The sequence below is a fragment of the Corythoichthys intestinalis genome, chromosome 19, assembly GCF_030265065.1.
Source record: "Corythoichthys intestinalis isolate RoL2023-P3 chromosome 19, ASM3026506v1, whole genome shotgun sequence".
In the NCBI taxonomy this organism is placed as follows: domain Eukaryota; kingdom Metazoa; phylum Chordata; class Actinopteri; order Syngnathiformes; family Syngnathidae; genus Corythoichthys; species Corythoichthys intestinalis.
Window position 1 is genome coordinate 41,876,348 of NC_080413.1, and position 19,530 is coordinate 41,895,877.

A 19,530-nucleotide genomic window follows, 5' to 3' on the forward strand; every position below is an offset into this window, starting at 1 on the left:
GTAACTACTAGATTGTGATACAATACACTATTGGGTGAAGTTTGGTTGACTTCTGCGCAGAGGTTTGGGAGTTAACATCAAAATTACATTTCTCGGCCATATCGCATAGATCTCACTGTGAAAAGGCTTAAATGACTTTTTTAATTAAGTTTGATGATTGCGTTCAAACAAAATGTCCTAGAACAAAATTTTCAAATGTAACTACTAGATTGTGATACAATACACTATTGGGTGAAGTTTGGTTGACTTCTGCGCAGCGGTTTGGGAGTTAACATCAAAATTACATTTCTCGGCCATATCGCATAGATCTCACTGTGAAAAGGCTTAAATGACTTTTTTGACCTAAGTTTGAGGATTGCGCTCAAATCAAATGTCCTAGAACCAAATTTCCACATGTAACTACTAGATTGTGATACAATACACTAATGGGTGAAGTTTGGTTTACTTCTGCGCAGCGGTTTGGGAGTTAACATCAAAATTACATTTCTCGGCCATATCGCATAGATCTCACTGTGAAAAGGCTTAAATGGCTTTTTTGACCTAAGTTTAATAATTGCGCTCAAACCAAATGTCCTAGAACGAAATTTTCAAATGTAACTACTAGAATGTTATACAATACACTATTGGGTGAAGTTTGGTTGACTTCTGCGCAGCGGTTTGGGAGTTAACATCAAAATTACATTTCTCGGCCATATCGCATAGATCTCACTGTGAAAAGGCTTAAATGACTTTTTTAATTAAGTTTGATGATTGCGCTCAAACAAAATGTCCTAGAACAAAATTTTCAAATGTAACTACTAGATTGTGATACAATACACTATTGGGTGAAGTTTGGTTGACTTCTGCGCAGCGGTTTGGGAGTTAACATCAAAATTACATTTCTCGGCCATATCGCATAGATCTCACTGTGAAAAGGCTTAAATGGCTTTTTTGACCTAAGTTTGAGGATTGCGCTCAAATCAAATGTCCTAGAACCAAATTTCCACATGTAACTACTAGATTGTGATACAATACACTAATGGTTGAAGTTTGGTTTACTTCTGCGCAGCGGTTTGGGAGTGAACATCAAAATTACATTTCTCGGCCATATCGCATAGATCTCACTGTGAAAAGGCTTAAATGACTTTTTTTAATTAAGTTTGAAGATTGCGCTCAAATCAAATGTCCTAGAACTAAATTTCCAAATATAACTACTAGATTGTGATAAAATACACTATTGGGTGAAGTTTGGTTGACTTCTGCGCAGCGGTTTGGGAGTTAACATCAAAATTACATTTCTCGGCCATATCGCATAGATCTCACTGTGAAAAGGCTTAAATGTTTTTTTTGACCTAAGTTTGAGGATTGCGCTCAAATCAAATGTCCTAGAACCAAATTTCCACATGTAACTACTAGATTGTGATACAATACACTATTGGGTGAAGTTTGGTTTACTTCTGCGCAGCGGTTTGGGAGTTAACATCAAAATTACATTTCTCGGCCATATCGCATAGATCTCACTGTGAAAAGGCTTAAATGTTTTTTTTGACCTAAGTTTGAGGATTGCGCTCAAATCAAATGTCCTAGAACCAAATTTCCACATGTAACTACTAGATTGTGATACAATACACTATTGGGTGAAGTTTGGTTTACTTCTGCGCAGCGGTTTGGGAGTTAACATCAAAATTACATTTCTCGGCCATATCGCATAGATCTCACTGTGAAAAGGCTTAAATGGCTTTTTTGACCGAAGTTTAATGATTGCGCTCAAACCAAATGTCCTAGAACGAAATTTTCAAATGTAACTACTAGAATGTGATACAATACACTATTGGGTGAAGTTTGGTTGACTTCTGCGCAGCGGTTTGGGAGTTAACATCAAAATTACATTTCTCGGCCATATCGCATAGATCTCACTGTGAAAAGGCTTAAATGGCTTTTTTGACCTAAGTTTGAGGATTGCGCTCAAACAAAATGTCCTAGAACAAAATTTTCAAATGTAACTACTAGATTGTGATACAATACACTATTGGGTGAAGTTTGGTTGACTTCTGCGCAGAGGTTTGGGAGTTAACATCAAAATTACATTTCTCGGCCATATCGCATAGATCTCACTGTGAAAAGGCTTAAATGACTTTTTTAATTAAGTTTGATGATTGCGTTCAAACAAAATGTCCTAGAACAAAATTTTCAAATGTAACTACTAGATTGTGATACAATACACTATTGGGTGAAGTTTGGTTGACTTCTGCGCAGCGGTTTGGGAGTTAACATCAAAATTACATTTCTCGGCCATATCGCATAGATCTCACTGTGAAAAGGCTTAAATGACTTTTTTGACCTAAGTTTGAGGATTGCGCTCAAATCAAATGTCCTAGAACCAAATTTCCACATGTAACTACTAGATTGTGATACAATACACTAATGGGTGAAGTTTGGTTTACTTCTGCGCAGCGGTTTGGGAGTTAACATCAAAATTACATTTCTCGGCCATATCGCATAGATCTCACTGTGAAAAGGCTTAAATGGCTTTTTTGACCTAAGTTTAATAATTGCGCTCAAACCAAATGTCCTAGAACGAAATTTTCAAATGTAACTACTAGAATGTGATACAATACACTATTGGGTGAAGTTTGGTTGACTTCTGCGCAGCGGTTTGGGAGTTAACATCAAAATTACATTTCTCGGCCATATCGCATAGATCTCACTGTGAAAAGGCTTAAATGACTTTTTTAATTAAGTTTGATGATTGCGCTCAAACAAAATGTCCTAGAACAAAATTTTCAAATGTAACTACTAGATTGTGATACAATACACTATTGGGTGAAGTTTGGTTGACTTCTGCGCAGCGGTTTGTGAGTTAACATCAAAATTACATTTCTCGGCCATATCGCATAGATCTCACTGTGAAAAGGCTTAAATGGCTTTTTTGACCTAAGTTTGAGGATTGCGCTCAAATCAAATGTCCTAGAACCAAATTTCCACATGTAACTACTAGATTGTGATACAATACACTAATGGTTGAAGTTTGGTTTACTTCTGCGCAGCGGTTTGGGAGTGAACATCAAAATTACATTTCTCGGCCATATCGCATAGATCTCACTGTGAAAAGGCTTAAATGACTTTTTTTAATTAAGTTTGAAGATTGCGCTCAAATCAAATGTCCTAGAACTAAATTTCCAAATATAACTACTAGATTGTGATAAAATACACTATTGGGTGAAGTTTGGTTGACTTCTGCGCAGCGGTTTGGGAGTTAACATCAAAATTACATTTCTCGGCCATATCGCATAGATCTCACTGTGAAAAGGCTTAAATGTTTTTTTTGACCTAAGTTTGAGGATTGCGCTCAAATCAAATGTCCTAGAACCAAATTTCCACATGTAACTACTAGATTGTGATACAATACACTATTGGGTGAAGTTTGGTTTACTTCTGCGCAGCGGTTTGGGAGTTAACATCAAAATTACATTTCTCGGCCATATCGCATAGATCTCACTGTGAAAAGGCTTAAATGTTTTTTTTGACCTAAGTTTGAGGATTGCGCTCAAATCAAATGTCCTAGAACCAAATTTCCACATGTAACTACTAGATTGTGATACAATACACTATTGGGTGAAGTTTGGTTTACTTCTGCGCAGCGGTTTGGGAGTTAACATCAAAATTACATTTCTCGGCCATATCGCATAGATCTCACTGTGAAAAGGCTTAAATGGCTTTTTTGACCGAAGTTTAATGATTGCGCTCAAACCAAATGTCCTAGAACGAAATTTTCAAATGTAACTACTAGAATGTGATACAATACACTATTGGGTGAAGTTTGGTTGACTTCTGCGCAGCGGTTTGGGAGTTAACATCAAAATTACATTTCTCGGCCATATCGCATAGATCTCACTGTGAAAAGGCTTAAATGACTTTTTTAATTAAGTTTGATGATTGCGCTCAAACAAAATGTCCTAGAACAAAATTTTCAAATGTAACTACTAGATTGTGATACAATACACTATTGGGTGAAGTTTGGTTGACTTCTGCGCAGCGGTTTGGGAGTTAACATCAAAATTACATTTCTCGGCCATATCGCATAGATCTCACTGTGAAAAGGCTTAAATGGCTTTTTTGACCTAAGTTTGAGGATTGCGCTCAAATCAAATGTCCTAGAACCAAATTTCCACATGTAACTACTAGATTGTGATACAATACACTAATGGTTGAAGTTTGGTTTACTTCTGCGTAGCGGTTTGGGAGTGAACATCAAAATTACATTTCTCGGCCATATCGCATAGATCTCACTGTGAAAAGGCTTAAATGACTTTTTTTAATTAAGTTTGAAGATTGCGCTCAAATCAAATGTCCTAGAACTAAATTTCCAAATATAACTACTAGATTGTGATAAAATACACTATTGGGTGAAGTTTGGTTGACTTCTGCGCAGCGGTTTGGGAGTTAACATCAAAATTACATTTCTCGGCCATATCGCATAGATCTCACTGTGAAAAGGCTTAAATGACTTTTTTAATTAAGTTTAATGATTGCGCTCAAACCAAATGTCCTAGAACCAAATTTCCACATGTAACTACTAGATTGTGATACAATACACTAATGGTTGAAGTTTGGTTGACTTCTGCGCAGCGGTTTGGGAGTTAACATCAAAATTACATTTCTCGGCCATATCGCATAGATCTCACTGTGAAAAGGCTTAAATGGCTTTTTTGACCTAAGTTTGAGGATTGCGCTCAAACAAAATGTCCTAGAACAAAATTTTCAAATGTAACTACTAGATTGTGATACAATACACTATTGGGTGAAGTTTGGTTGACTTCTGCGCAGAGGTTTGGGAGTTAACATCAAAATTACATTTCTCGGCCATATCGCATAGATCTCACTGTGAAAAGGCTTAAATGACTTTTTTAATTAAGTTTGATGATTGCGTTCAAACAAAATGTCCTAGAACAAAATTTTCAAATGTAACTACTAGATTGTGATACAATACACTATTGGGTGAAGTTTGGTTGACTTCTGCGCAGCGGTTTGGGAGTTAACATCAAAATTACATTTCTCGGCCATATCGCATAGATCTCACTGTGAAAAGGCTTAAATGTTTTTTTTGACCTAAGTTTGAGGATTGCGCTCAAATCAAATGTCCTAGAACCAAATTTCCACATGTAACTACTAGATTGTGATACAATACACTATTGGGTGAAGTTTGGTTTACTTCTGCGCAGCGGTTTGGGAGTTAACATCAAAATTACATTTCTCGGCCATATCGCATAGATCTCACTGTGAAAAGGCTTAAATGTTTTTTTTGACCTAAGTTTGAGGATTGCGCTCAAATCAAATGTCCTAGAACCAAATTTCCACATGTAACTACTAGATTGTGATACAATACACTATTGGGTGAAGTTTGGTTTACTTCTGCGCAGCGGTTTGGGAGTTAACATCAAAATTACATTTCTCGGCCATATCGCATAGATCTCACTGTGAAAAGGCTTAAATGGCTTTTTTGACCGAAGTTTAATGATTGCGCTCAAACCAAATGTCCTAGAACGAAATTTTCAAATGTAACTACTAGAATGTGATACAATACACTATTGGGTGAAGTTTGGTTGACTTCTGCGCAGCGGTTTGGGAGTTAACATCAAAATTACATTTCTCGGCCATATCGCATAGATCTCACTGTGAAAAGGCTTAAATGGCTTTTTTGACCTAGGTTTGAGGATTGCGCTCAAACAAAATGTCCTAGAACAAAATTTTCAAATGTAACTACTAGATTGTGATACAATACACTATTGGGTGAAGTTTGGTTGACTTCTGCGCAGAGGTTTGGGAGTTAACATCAAAATTACATTTCTCGGCCATATCGCATAGATCTCACTGTGAAAAGGCTTAAATGATTTTTTTAATTAAGTTTGATGATTGCGTTCAAACAAAATGTGCTAGAACAAAATTTTCAAATGTAACTACTAGATTGTGATACAATACACTATTGGGTGAAGTTTGGTTGACTTCTGCGCAGCGGTTTGGGAGTTAACATCAAAATTACATTTCTCGGCCATATCGCATAGATCTCACTGTGAAAAGGCTTAAATGGCTTTTTTGACCTAAGTTTAATAATTGCGCTCAAACCAAATGTCCTAGAACGAAATTTTCAAATGTAACTACTAGAATGTGATACAATACACTATTGGGTGAAGTTTGGTTGACTTCTGCGCAGCGGTTTGGGAGTTAACATCAAAATTACATTTCTCGGCCATATCGCATAGATCTCACTGTGAAAAGGCTTAAATGGCTTTTTTGACCTAAGTTTGAGGATTGCGCTCAAATCAAATGTCCTAGAACCAAATTTCCACATGTAACTACTAGATTGTGATACAATACACTAATGGGTGAAGTTTGGTTGACTTCTGCGCAGCGGTTTGGGAGTTAACATCAAAATTACATTTCTCGGCCATATCGCATAGATCTCACTGTGAAAAGGCTTAAATGACTTTTTTAATTAAGTTTGATGATTGCGTTCAAACAAAATGTCCTAGAACAAAATTTTCAAATGTAACTACTAGAATGTGATACAATACACTATTGGGTGAAGTTTGGTTGACTTCTGCGCAGCGGTTTGGGAGTTAACATCAAAATTACATTTCTCGGCCATATCGCATAGATCTCACTGTGAAAAGGCTTAAATGGCTTTTTTGACCTAAGTTTAATAATTGCGCTCAAACCAAATGTCCTAGAACGAAATTTTCAAATGTAACTACTAGAATGTGATACAATACACTATTGGGTGAAGTTTGGTTGACTTCTGCGCAGCGGTTTGGGAGTTAACATCAAAATTACATTTCTCGGCCATATCGCATAGATCTCACTGTGAAAAGGCTTAAATGACTTTTTTGACCTAAGTTTGATGATTGCGTTCAAACAAAATGTCCTAGAACAAAATTTTCAAATGTAACTACTAGATTGTGATACAATACACTATTGGGTGAAGTTTGGTTGACTTCTGCGCAGCGGTTTGGGAGTTAACATCAAAATTACATTTCTCGGCCATATCGCATAGATCTCACTGTGAAAAGGCTTAAATGACTTTTTTAATTAAGTTTAATGATTGCGCTCAAACCAAATGTCCTAGAACGAAATTTTCAAATGTAACTACTAGAATGTGATACAATACACTATTGGGTGAAGTTTAGTTGACTTCTGCGCAGCGGTTTGGGAGTTAACATCAAAATTACATTTCTCGGCCATATCGCATAGATCTCACTGTGAAAAGGCTTAAATGGCTTTTTTGACCTAAGTTTGAGGATTGCGCTCAAATCAAATGTCCTAGAACCAAATTTCCACATGTAACTACTAGATTGTGATACAATACACTAATGGTTGAAGTTTGGTTGACTTCTGCGCAGCGGTTTGGGAGTGAACATCAAAATTACATTTCTCGGCCATATCGCATAGATCTCACTGTGAAAAGGCTTAAATGACTTTTTTTAATTAAGTTTGAAGATTGCACTCAAATCAAATGTCCTAGAACTAAATTTCCAAATGTAACTACTAGAATGTGATACAATACACTATTGGGTGAAGTTTAGTTGACTTCTGCGCAGCGGTTTGGGAGTTAACATCAAAATTACATTTCTCGGCCATATCGCATAGATCTCACTGTGAAAAGGCTTAAATGGCTTTTTTGACCTAAGTTTAATGATTGCGCTCAAACCAAATGTCTTAGAACAAAATTTTCAAATGTAACTACTAGAATGTGATACAATACACTATTGGGTGAAGTTTGGTTGACTTCTGCGCAGCGGTTTGGGAGTTAACATCAAAATTACATTTCTCGGCCATATCGCATAGATCTCACTGTGAAAAGGCTTAAATGGCTTTTTTGACCTAAGTTTGAGGATTGCGCTCAAATCAAATGTCCTAGAACCAAATTTCCACATGTAACTACTAGATTGTGATACAATACACTAATGGGTGAAGTTTGGTTGACTTCTGCGCAGCGGATTGGGAGTTAACATCAAAATTACATTTCTCGGCCATATCGCATAGATCTCACTGTGAAAAGGCTTAAATGACTTTTTTAATTAAGTTTGATGATTGCGTTCAAACAAAATGTCCTAGAACAAAATTTTCAAATGTAACTACTAGATTGTGATACAATACACTATTGGGTGAAGTTTGGTTGACTTCTGCGCAGCGGTTTGGGAGTTAACATCAAAATTACATTTCTTGGCCATATCGCATAGATCTCACTGTGAAAAGGCTTAAATGGCTTTTTTGACCTAAGTTTGAGGATTGCGCTCAAATCAAACGTCCTAGAACCAAATTTCCACATGTAACTACTAGATTGTGATACAATACACTAATGGGTGAAGTTTGGTTGACTTCTGCGCAGCGGTTTTGGAGTTAACATCAAAATTATATTTCTCGGCCATATCGCATAGATCTCACTGTGAAAAGGCTTAAATGGCTTTTTTGACCTAAGTTTGAGGATTGCGCTCAAATCAAATGTCCTAGAACCAAATTTTCACATGTAACTACTAGATTGTGATACAATACACTAATGGGTGAAGTTTGGTTGACTTCTGCGCAGCGGTTTGGGAGTTAACATCAAAATTACATTTCTCGGCCATATCGCATAGATCTCACTGTGAAAAGGCTTAAATGACTTTTTTAATTAAGTTTGATGATTGCGCTCAAACAAAATGTCCTAGAACAAAATTTTCAAATGTAACTACTAGATTGTGATACAATACACTATTGGGTGAAGTTTGGTTGACTTCTGCGCAGCGGTTTGGGAGTTAACATCAAAATTACATTTCTCGGCCATATCGCATAGATCTCACTGTGAAAAGGCTTAAATGGCTTTTTTGACCTAAGTTTAATAATTGCGCTCAAACCAAATGTCCTAGAACGAAATTTTCAAATGTAACTACTAGAATGTGATACAATACACTATTGGGTGAAGTTTGGTTGACTTCTGCGCAGCGGTTTGGGAGTTAACATCAAAATTACATTTCTCGGCCATATCGCATAGATCTCACTGTGAAAAGGCTTAAATGACTTTTTTGACCTAAGTTTGATGATTGCGTTCAAACAAAATGTCCTAGAACAAAATTTTCAAATGTAACTACTAGATTGTGATACAATACACTATTGGGTGAAGTTTGGTTGACTTCTGCGCAGCGGTTTGGGAGTTAACATCAAAATTACATTTCTCGGCCATATCGCATAGATCTCACTGTGAAAAGGCTTAAATGACTTTTTTAATTAAGTTTAATGATTGCGCTCAAACCAAATGTCCTAGAACGAAATTTTCAAATATAACTACTAGAATGTGATACAATACACTATTGGGTGAAGTTTAGTTGACTTCTGCGCAGCGGTTTGGGAGTTAACATCAAAATTACATTTCTCGGCCATATCGCATAGATCTCACTGTGAAAAGGCTTAAATGGCTTTTTTGACCTAAGTTTGAGGATTGCGCTCAAATCAAATGTCCTAGAACCAAATTTCCACATGTAACTACTAGATTGTGATACAATACACTAATGGTTGAAGTTTGGTTGACTTCTGCGCAGCGGTTTGGGAGTGAACATCAAAATTACATTTCTCGGCCATATCGCATAGATCTCACTGTGAAAAGGCTTAAATGACTTTTTTTAATTAAGTTTGAAGATTGCGCTCAAATCAAATGTCCTAGAACTAAATTTCCAAATGTAACTACTAGAATGTGATACAATACACTATTGGGTGAAGTTTAGTTGACTTCTGCGCAGCGGTTTGGGAGTTAACATCAAAATTACATTTCTCGGCCATATCGCATAGATCTCACTGTGAAAAGGCTTAAATGGCTTTTTTGACCTAAGTTTAATGATTGCGCTCAAACCAAATGTCCTAGAACAAAATTTTCAAATGTAACTACTAGAATGTGATACAATACACTATTGGGTGAAGTTTGGTTGACTTCTGCGCAGCGGTTTGGGAGTTAATATCAAAATTACATTTCTCGGCCATATCGCATAGATCTCACTGTGAAAAGGCTTAAATGGCTTTTTTGACCTAAGTTTGAGGATTGCGCTCAAATCAAATGTCCTAGAACCAAATTTCCACATGTAACTACTAGATTGTGATACAATACACTAATGGGTGAAGTTTGGTTGACTTCTGCGCAGCGGTTTGGGAGTTAACATCAAAATTACATTTCTCGGCCATATCGCATAGATCTCACTGTGAAAAGGCTTAAATGACTTTTTTAATTAAGTTTGATGATTGCGTTCAAACAAAATGTCCTAGAACAAAATTTTCAAATGTAACTACTAGATTGTGATACAATACACTATTGGGTGAAGTTTGGTTGACTTCTGCGCAGCGGTTTGGGAGTTAACATCAAAATTACATTTCTTGGCCATATCGCATAGATCTCACTGTGAAAAGGCTTAAATGGCTTTTTTGACCTAAGTTTGAGGATTGCGCTCAAATCAAACGTCCTAGAAACAAATTTCCACATGTAACTACTAGATTGTGATACAATACACTAATGGTTGAAGTTTGGTTGACTTCTGCGCAGCGGTTTGGGAGTGAACATCAAAATTACATTTCTCGGCCATATCGCATAGATCTCACTGTGAAAAGGCTTAAATGACTTTTTTTAATTAAGTTTGAAGATTGCGCTCAAATCAAATGTCCTAGAACTAAATTTCCAAATGTAACTACTAGAATGTGATACAATACACTATTGGGTGAAGTTTAGTTGACTTCTGCGCAGCGGTTTGGGAGTTAACATCAAAATTACATTTCTCGGCCATATCGCATAGATCTCACTGTGAAAAGGCTTAAATGGCTTTTTTGACCTAAGTTTAATGATTGCGCTCAAACCAAATGTCCTAGAACAAAATTTTCAAATGTAACTACTAGAATGTGATACAATACACTATTGGGTGAAGTTTGGTTGACTTCTGCGCAGCGGTTTGGGAGTTAATATCAAAATTACATTTCTCGGCCATATCGCATAGATCTCACTGTGAAAAGGCTTAAATGGCTTTTTTGACCTAAGTTTGAGGATTGCGCTCAAATCAAATGTCCTAGAACCAAATTTCCACATGTAACTACTAGATTGTGATACAATACACTAATGGGTGAAGTTTGGTTGACTTCTGCGCAGCGGTTTGGGAGTTAACATCAAAATTACATTTCTCGGCCATATCGCATAGATCTCACTGTGAAAAGGCTTAAATGACTTTTTTAATTAAGTTTGATGATTGCGTTCAAACAAAATGTCCTAGAACAAAATTTTCAAATGTAACTACTAGATTGTGATACAATACACTATTGGGTGAAGTTTGGTTGACTTCTGCGCAGCGGTTTGGGAGTTAACATCAAAATTACATTTCTTGGCCATATCGCATAGATCTCACTGTGAAAAGGCTTAAATGGCTTTTTTGACCTAAGTTTGAGGATTGCGCTCAAATCAAACGTCCTAGAAACAAATTTCCACATGTAACTACTAGATTGTGATACAATACACTAATGGGTGAAGTTTGGTTGACTTCTGCGCAGCGGTTTTGGAGTTAACATCAAAATTACATTTCTCGGCCATATCGCATAGATCTCACTGTGAAAAGGCTTAAATGGCTTTTTTGACCTAAGTTTGAGGATTGCGCTCAAATCAAATGTCCTAGAACCAAATTTCCACATGTAACTACTAGATTGTGATACAATACACTAATGGGTGAAGTTTGGTTGACTTCTGCGCAGCGGTTTGGGAGTTAACATCAAAATTACATTTCTCGGCCATATCGCATAGATCTCACTGTGAAAAGGCTTAAATGACTTTTTTAATTAAGTTTGATGATTGCGCTCAAACAAAATGTCCTAGAACAAAATTTTCAAATGTAACTACTAGATTGTGATACAATACACTATTGGGTGAAGTTTGGTTGACTTCTGCGCAGCGGTTTGGGAGTTAACATCAAAATTACATTTCTCGGCCATATCGCATAGATCTCACTGTGAAAAGGCTTAAATGGCTTTTTTGACCTAAGTTTGAGGATTGCGCTCAAATCAAACGTCCTAGAACCAAATTTCCACATGTAACTACTAGATTGTGATACAATACACTAATGGGTGAAGTTTGGTTGACTTCTGCGCAGCGGTTTGGGAGTTAACATCAAAATTACATTTCTCGGCCATATCGCATAGATCTCACTGTGAAAAGGCTTAAATGGCTTTTTTGACCTAAGTTTGAGGATTGCGCTCAAATCAAATGTCCTAGAACCAAATTTCCACATGTAACTACTAGATTGTGATACAATACACTAATGGGTGAAGTTTGGTTGACTTCTGCGCAGCGGTTTGGGAGTTAACATCAAAATTACATTTCTCGGCCATATCGCATAGATCTCACTGTGAAAAGGCTTAAATGACTTTTTTAATTAAGTTTGATGATTGCGTTCAAACAAAATGTCCTAGAACAAAATTTTCAAATGTAACTACTAGATTGTGATACAATACACTATTGGGTGAAGTTTGGTTGACTTCTGCGCAGCGGTTTGGGAGTTAACATCAAAATTACATTTCTTGGCCATATCGCATAGATCTCACTGTGAAAAGGCTTAAATGGCTTTTTTGACCTAAGTTTGAGGATTGCGCTCAAATCAAACGTCCTAGAACCAAATTTCCACATGTAACTACTAGATTGTGATACAATACACTAATGGGTGAAGTTTGGTTGACTTCTGCGCAGCGGTTTTGGAGTTAACATCAAAATTACATTTCTCGGCCATATCGCATAGATCTCACTGTGAAAAGGCTTAAATGGCTTTTTTGACCTAAGTTTGAGGATTGCGCTCAAATCAAATGTCCTAGAACCAAATTTCCACATGTAACTACTAGATTGTGATACAATACACTAATGGGTGAAGTTTGGTTGACTTCTGCGCAGCGGTTTGGGAGTTAACATCAAAATTACATTTCTCGGCCATATCGCATAGATCTCACTGTGAAAAGGCTTAAATGACTTTTTTAATTAAGTTTGATGATTGCGCTCAAACAAAAAGTCCTAGAACAAAATTTTCAAATGTAACTACTAGATTGTGATACAATACACTATTGGGTGAAGTTTGGTTGACTTCTGCGCAGCGGTTTGGGAGTTAACATCAAAATTACATTTCTCGGCCATATCGCATAGATCTCACTGTGAAAAGGCTTAAATGGCTTTTTTGACCTAAGTTTGAGGATTGCGCTCAAATCAAATGTCCTAGAACCAAATTTCCACATGTAACTACTAGATTGTGATACAATACACTAATGGTTGAAGTTTGGTTTACTTCTGCGCAGCGGTTTGGGAGTGAACATCAAAATTACATTTCTCGGCCATATCGCATAGATCTCACTGTGAAAAGGCTTAAATGACTTTTTTTAATTAAGTTTGAAGATTGCGCTCAAATCAAATGTCCTAGAACTAAATTTCCAAATATAACTACTAGATTGTGATAAAATACACTATTGGGTGAAGTTTGGTTGACTTCTGCGCAGCGGTTTGGGAGTTAACATCAAAATTACATTTCTCGGCCATATCGCATAGATCTCACTGTGAAAAGGCTTAAATGTTTTTTTTGACCTAAGTTTGAGGATTGCGCTCAAATCAAATGTCCTAGAACCAAATTTCCACATGTAACTACTAGATTGTGATACAATACACTATTGGGTGAAGTTTGGTTTACTTCTGCGCAGCGGTTTGGGAGTTAACATCAAAATTACATTTCTCGGCCATATCGCATAGATCTCACTGTGAAAAGGCTTAAATGGCTTTTTTGACCGAAGTTTAATGATTGCGCTCAAACCAAATGTCCTAGAACGAAATTTTCAAATGTAACTACTAGAATGTGATACAATACACTATTGGGTGAAGTTTGGTTGACTTCTGCGCAGCGGTTTGGGAGTTAACATCAAAATTACATTTCTCGGCCATATCGCATAGATCTCACTGTGAAAAGGCTTAAATGGCTTTTTTGACCTAAGTTTGAGGATTGCGCTCAAATCAAATGTCCTAGAACCAAATTTCCACATGTAACTACTAGATTGTGATACAATACACTAATGGGTGAAGTTTGGTTGACTTCTGCGCAGCGGTTTGGGAGTTAACATCAAAATTACATTTCTCGGCCATATCGCATAGATCTCACTGTGAAAAGGCTTAAATGGCTTTTTTGACCTAAGTTTGAGGATTGCGCTCAAATCAAATGTCCTAGAACCAAATTTCCAAATGTAACTACTAGAATGTGATACAATACACTATTGGGTGAAGTTTAGTTGACTTCTGCGCAGCGGTTTGGGAGTTAACATCAAAATTACATTTCTCGGCCATATCGCATAGATCTCACTGTGAAAAGGCTTAAATGGCTTTTTTGACCTAAGTTTAATGATTGCGCTCAAACCAAATGTCCTAGAACAAAATTTTCAAATGTAACTACTAGAATGTGATACAATACACTATTGGGTGAAGTTTGGTTGACTTCTGCGCAGCGGTTTGGGAGTTAACATCAAAATTACATTTCTCGGCCATATCGCATAGATCTCACTGTGAAAAGGCTTAAATGGCTTTTTTGACCTAAGTTTGAGGATTGCGCTCAAATCAAATGTCCTAGAACCAAATTTCCACATGTAACTACTAGATTGTGATACAATACACTAATGGGTGAAGTTTGGTTGACTTCTGCGCAGCGGTTTGGGAGTTAACATCAAAATTACATTTCTCGGCCATATCGCATAGATCTCACTGTGAAGAGGCTTAAATGACTTTTTTAATTAAGTTTGATGATTGCGTTCAAACAAAATGTCCTAGAACAAAATTTTCAAATGTAACTACTAGATTGTGATACAATACACTATTGGGTGAAGTTTGGTTGACTTCTGCGCAGCGGTTTGGGAGTTAACATCAAAATTACATTTCTTGGCCATATCGCATAGATCTCACTGTGAAAAGGCTTAAATGGCTTTTTTGACCTAAGTTTGAGGATTGCGCTCAAATCAAACGTCCTAGAACCAAATTTCCACATGTAACTACTAGATTGTGATACAATACACTAATGGGTGAAGTTTGGTTGACTTCTGCGCAGCGGTTTTGGAGTTAACATCAAAATTACATTTCTCGGCCATATCGCATAGATCTCACTGTGAAAAGGCTTAAATGGCTTTTTTGACCTAAGTTTGAGGATTGCGCTCAAATCAAATGTCCTAGAACCAAATTTCCACATGTAACTACTAGATTGTGATACAATACACTAATGGGTGAAGTTTGGTTGACTTCTGCGCAGCGGTTTGGGAGTTAACATCAAAATTACATTTCTCGGCCATATCGCATAGATCTCACTGTGAAAAGGCTTAAATGACTTTTTTAATTAAGTTTGATGATTGCGCTCAAACAAAATGTCCTAGAACAAAATTTTCAAATGTAACTACTAGATTGTGATACAATACACTATTGGGTGAAGTTTGGTTGACTTCTGCGCAGCGGTTTGGGAGTTAACATCAAAATTACATTTCTCGGCCATATCGCATAGATCTCACTGTGAAAAGGCTTAAATGGCTTTTTTGACCTAAGTTTGAGGATTGCGCTCAAATCAAATGTCCTAGAACCAAATTTCCACATGTAACTACTAGATTGTGATACAATACACTAATGGGTGAAGTTTGGTTTACTTCTGCGCAGCGGTTTGGGAGTTAACATCAAAATTACATTTCTCGGCCATATCGCATAGATCTCACTGTGAAAAGGCTTAAATGGCTTTTTTGACCTAAGTTTAATAACTGCGCTCAAACCAAATGTCCTAGAACGAAATTTTCAAATGTAACTACTAGAATGTGATACAATACACTATTGGGTGAAGTTTGGTTGACTTCTGCGCAGCGGTTTGGGAGTTAACATCAAAATTACATTTCTCGGCCATATCGCATAGATCTCACTGTGAAAAGGCTTAAATGGCTTTTTTGACCTAAGTTTGAGGATTGCGCTCAAATCAAATGTCCTAGAACCAAATTTCCACATGTAACTACTAGATTGTGATACAATACACTAATGGGTGAAGTTTGGTTGACTTCTGCGCACCGGTTTGGGAGTTAACATCAAAATTACATTTCTCGGCCATATCGCATAGATCTCACTGTGAAAAGGCTTAAATGACTTTTTTAATTAAGTTTGATGATTGCGTTCAAACAAAATGTCCTAGAACAAAATTTTCAAATGTAACTACTAGATTGTGATACAATACACTATTGGGTGAAGTTTGGTTGACTTCTGCGCAGCGGTTTGGGAGTTAACATCAAAATTACATTTCTCGGCCATATCGCATAGATCTCACTGTGAAAAGGCTTAAATGACTTTTTTAATTAAGTTTGATGATTGCGTTCAAACAAAATGTCCTAGAACAAAATTTTCAAATGTAACTACTAGATTGTGATACAATTCACTATTGGGTGAAGTTTGGTTGACTTCTGCGCAGCGGTTTGGGAGTTAACATCAAAATTACATTTCTCGGCCATATCGCATAGATCTCACTGTGAAAAGGCTTAAATGGCTTTTTTGACCTAAGTTTGAGGATTGCGCTCAAATCAAATGTCCTAGAACTAAATTTCCAAATGTAACTACTAGATTGTGATAAAATACACTATTGGGTGAAGTTTGGTTGACTTCTGCGCAGCGGTTTGGGAGTTAACATCAAAATTACATTTCTCGGCCATATCGCATAGATCTCACTGTGAAAAGGCTTAAATGGCTTTTTTGACCTAAGTTTGAGGATTGCGCTCTAATCGAATGTCCTAGAACCAAATTTCCACATGTAACTACTAGATTGTGATACAATACACTATTGGGTGAAGTTTGGTTTACTTCTGCGCAGCGGTTTGGGAGTTAACATCAAAATTACATTTCTCGGCCATATCGCATAGATCTCAGTGTGAAAAGGCTTAAATGGCTTTTTTGACCTAAGTTTAATAATTGCGCTCAAACCAAATGTCCTAGAACGAAATTTTCAAATGTAACTACTAGAATGTGATACAATACACTATTGGGTGAAGTTTGGTTGACTTCTGCGCAGCGGTTTGGGAGTTAACATCAAAATTACATTTCTCGGCCATATCGCATAGATCTCACTGTGAAAAGGCTTAAATGGCTTTTTTGACCTAAGTTTGAGGATTGCGCTCAAACAAAATGTCCTAGAACAAAATTTTCAAATGTAACTACTAGATTGTGATACAATACACTATTGGGTGAAGTTTGGTTGACTTCTGCGCAGAGGTTTGGGAGTTAACATCAAAATTACATTTCTCGGCCATATCGCATAGATCTCACTGTGAAAAGGCTTAAATGACTTTTTTAATTAAGTTTGATGATTGCGCTCAAACAAAATGTCCTAGAACAAAATTTTCAAATGTAACTACTAGATTGTGATACAATACACTATTGGGTGAAGTTTGGTTGACTTCTGCGCAGCGGTTTGGGAGTTAACATCAAAATTACATTTCTCGGCCATATCGCATAGATCTCACTGTGAAAAGGCTTAAATGGCTTTTTTGACCTAAGTTTGAGGATTGCGCTCAAATCAAATGTCCTAGAACCAAATTTCCACATGTAACTACTAGATTGTGATACAATACACTAATGGGTGAAGTTTGGTTTACGTCTGCGCAGCGGTTTGGGAGTTAACATCAAAATTACATTTCTCGGCCATATCGCATAGATCTCACTGTGAAAAGGCTTAAATGGCTTTTTTGACCTAAGTTTAATAATTGCGCTCAAACCAAATGTCCTAGAACGAAATTTTCAAATGTAACTACTAGAATGTGATACAATACACTATTGGGTGAAGTTTGGTTGACTTCTGCGCAGCGGTTTGGGAGTTAACATCAAAATTACATTTCTCGGCCATATCGCATAGATCTCACTGTGAAAAGGCTTAAATGGCTTTTTTGACCTAAGTTTGAGGATTGCGCTCAAATCAAATGTCCTAGAACCAAATTTCCACATGTAACTACTAGATTGTGATACAATACACTAATGGGTGAAGTTTGGTTGACTTCTGCGCAGCGGTTTGGGAGTTAACATCAAAATTACATTTCTCGGCCATATCGCATAGATCTCACTGTGAAAAGGCTTAAATGACTTTTTTAATTAAGTTTGATGATTGCGTTCAAACAAAATGTCCTAGAACAAAATTTTCAAATGTAACTACTAGATTGTGATACAATACACTATTGGGTGAAGTTTGGTTGACTTCTGCGCAGCGGTTTGGGAGTTAACATCAAAATTACATTTCTCGGCCATATCGCATAGATCTCACTGTGAAAAGGCTTAAATGACTTTTTTTAATTAAGTTTGATGATTGCGTTCAAACAAAATGTCCTAGAACAAAATTTTCAAATGTAACTACTAGATTGTGATACAATACACTATTGGGTGAAGTTTGGTTGACTTCTGCGCAGCGGTTTGGGAGTTAACATCAAAATTACATTTCTCGGCCATATCGCATAGATCTCACTGTGAAAAGGCTTAAATGGCTTTTTTGACCTAAGTTTGAGGATTGCGCTCAAATCAAATGTCCTAGAACCAAATTTCTACATGTAACTACTAGATTGTGATACAATACACTAATGGGTGAAGTTTGGTTTACTTCTGCGCAGCGGTTTGGGAGTTAACATCAAAATTACATTTCTCGGCCATATCGCATAGATCTCACTGTGAAAAGGCTTAAATGGCTTTTTTGACCTAAGTTTAATAATTGCGCTCAAACCAAATGTCCTAGAACGAAATTTTCAAATGTAACTACTAGAATGTGATACAATACACTATTGGGTGAAGTTTGGTTGACTTCTGCGCAGCGGTTTGGGAGTTAACATCAAAATTACATTTCTCGGCCATATCGCATAGATCTCACTGTGAAAAGGCTTAAATGGCTTTTTTGACCTAAGTTTGAGGATTGCGCTCAAATCAAATGTCCTAGAACCAAATTTCCACATGTAACTACTAGATTGTGATACAATACACTAATGGGTGAAGTTTGGTTGACTTCTGCGCAGCGGTTTGGGAGTTAACATCAAAATTACATTTCTCGGCCATATCGCATAGATCTCACTGTGAAAAGGCTTAAATGGCTTTTTTGACCTAAGTTTAATAATTGCGCTCAAACCAAATGTCCTAGAACGAAATTTTCAAATGTAACTACTAGAATGTGATACAATACACTATTGGGTGAAGTTTGGTTGACTTCTGCGCAGCGGTTTGGGAGTTAACATCAAAATTACATTTCTCGGCCATATCGCATAGATCTCACTGTGAAAAGGCTTAAATGACTTTTTTAATTAAGTTTAATGATTGCGCTCAAACCAAATGTCCTAGAACGAAATTTCCACATGTAACTACTAGAATGTGATACAATACACTATTGGGTGAAGTTTGGTTGACTTCTGCGCAGCGGTTTGGGAGTTAACATCAAAATTACATTTCTCGGCCATATCGCATAGATCTCACTGTGAAAAGGCTTAAATGGCTTTTTTGACCTAAGT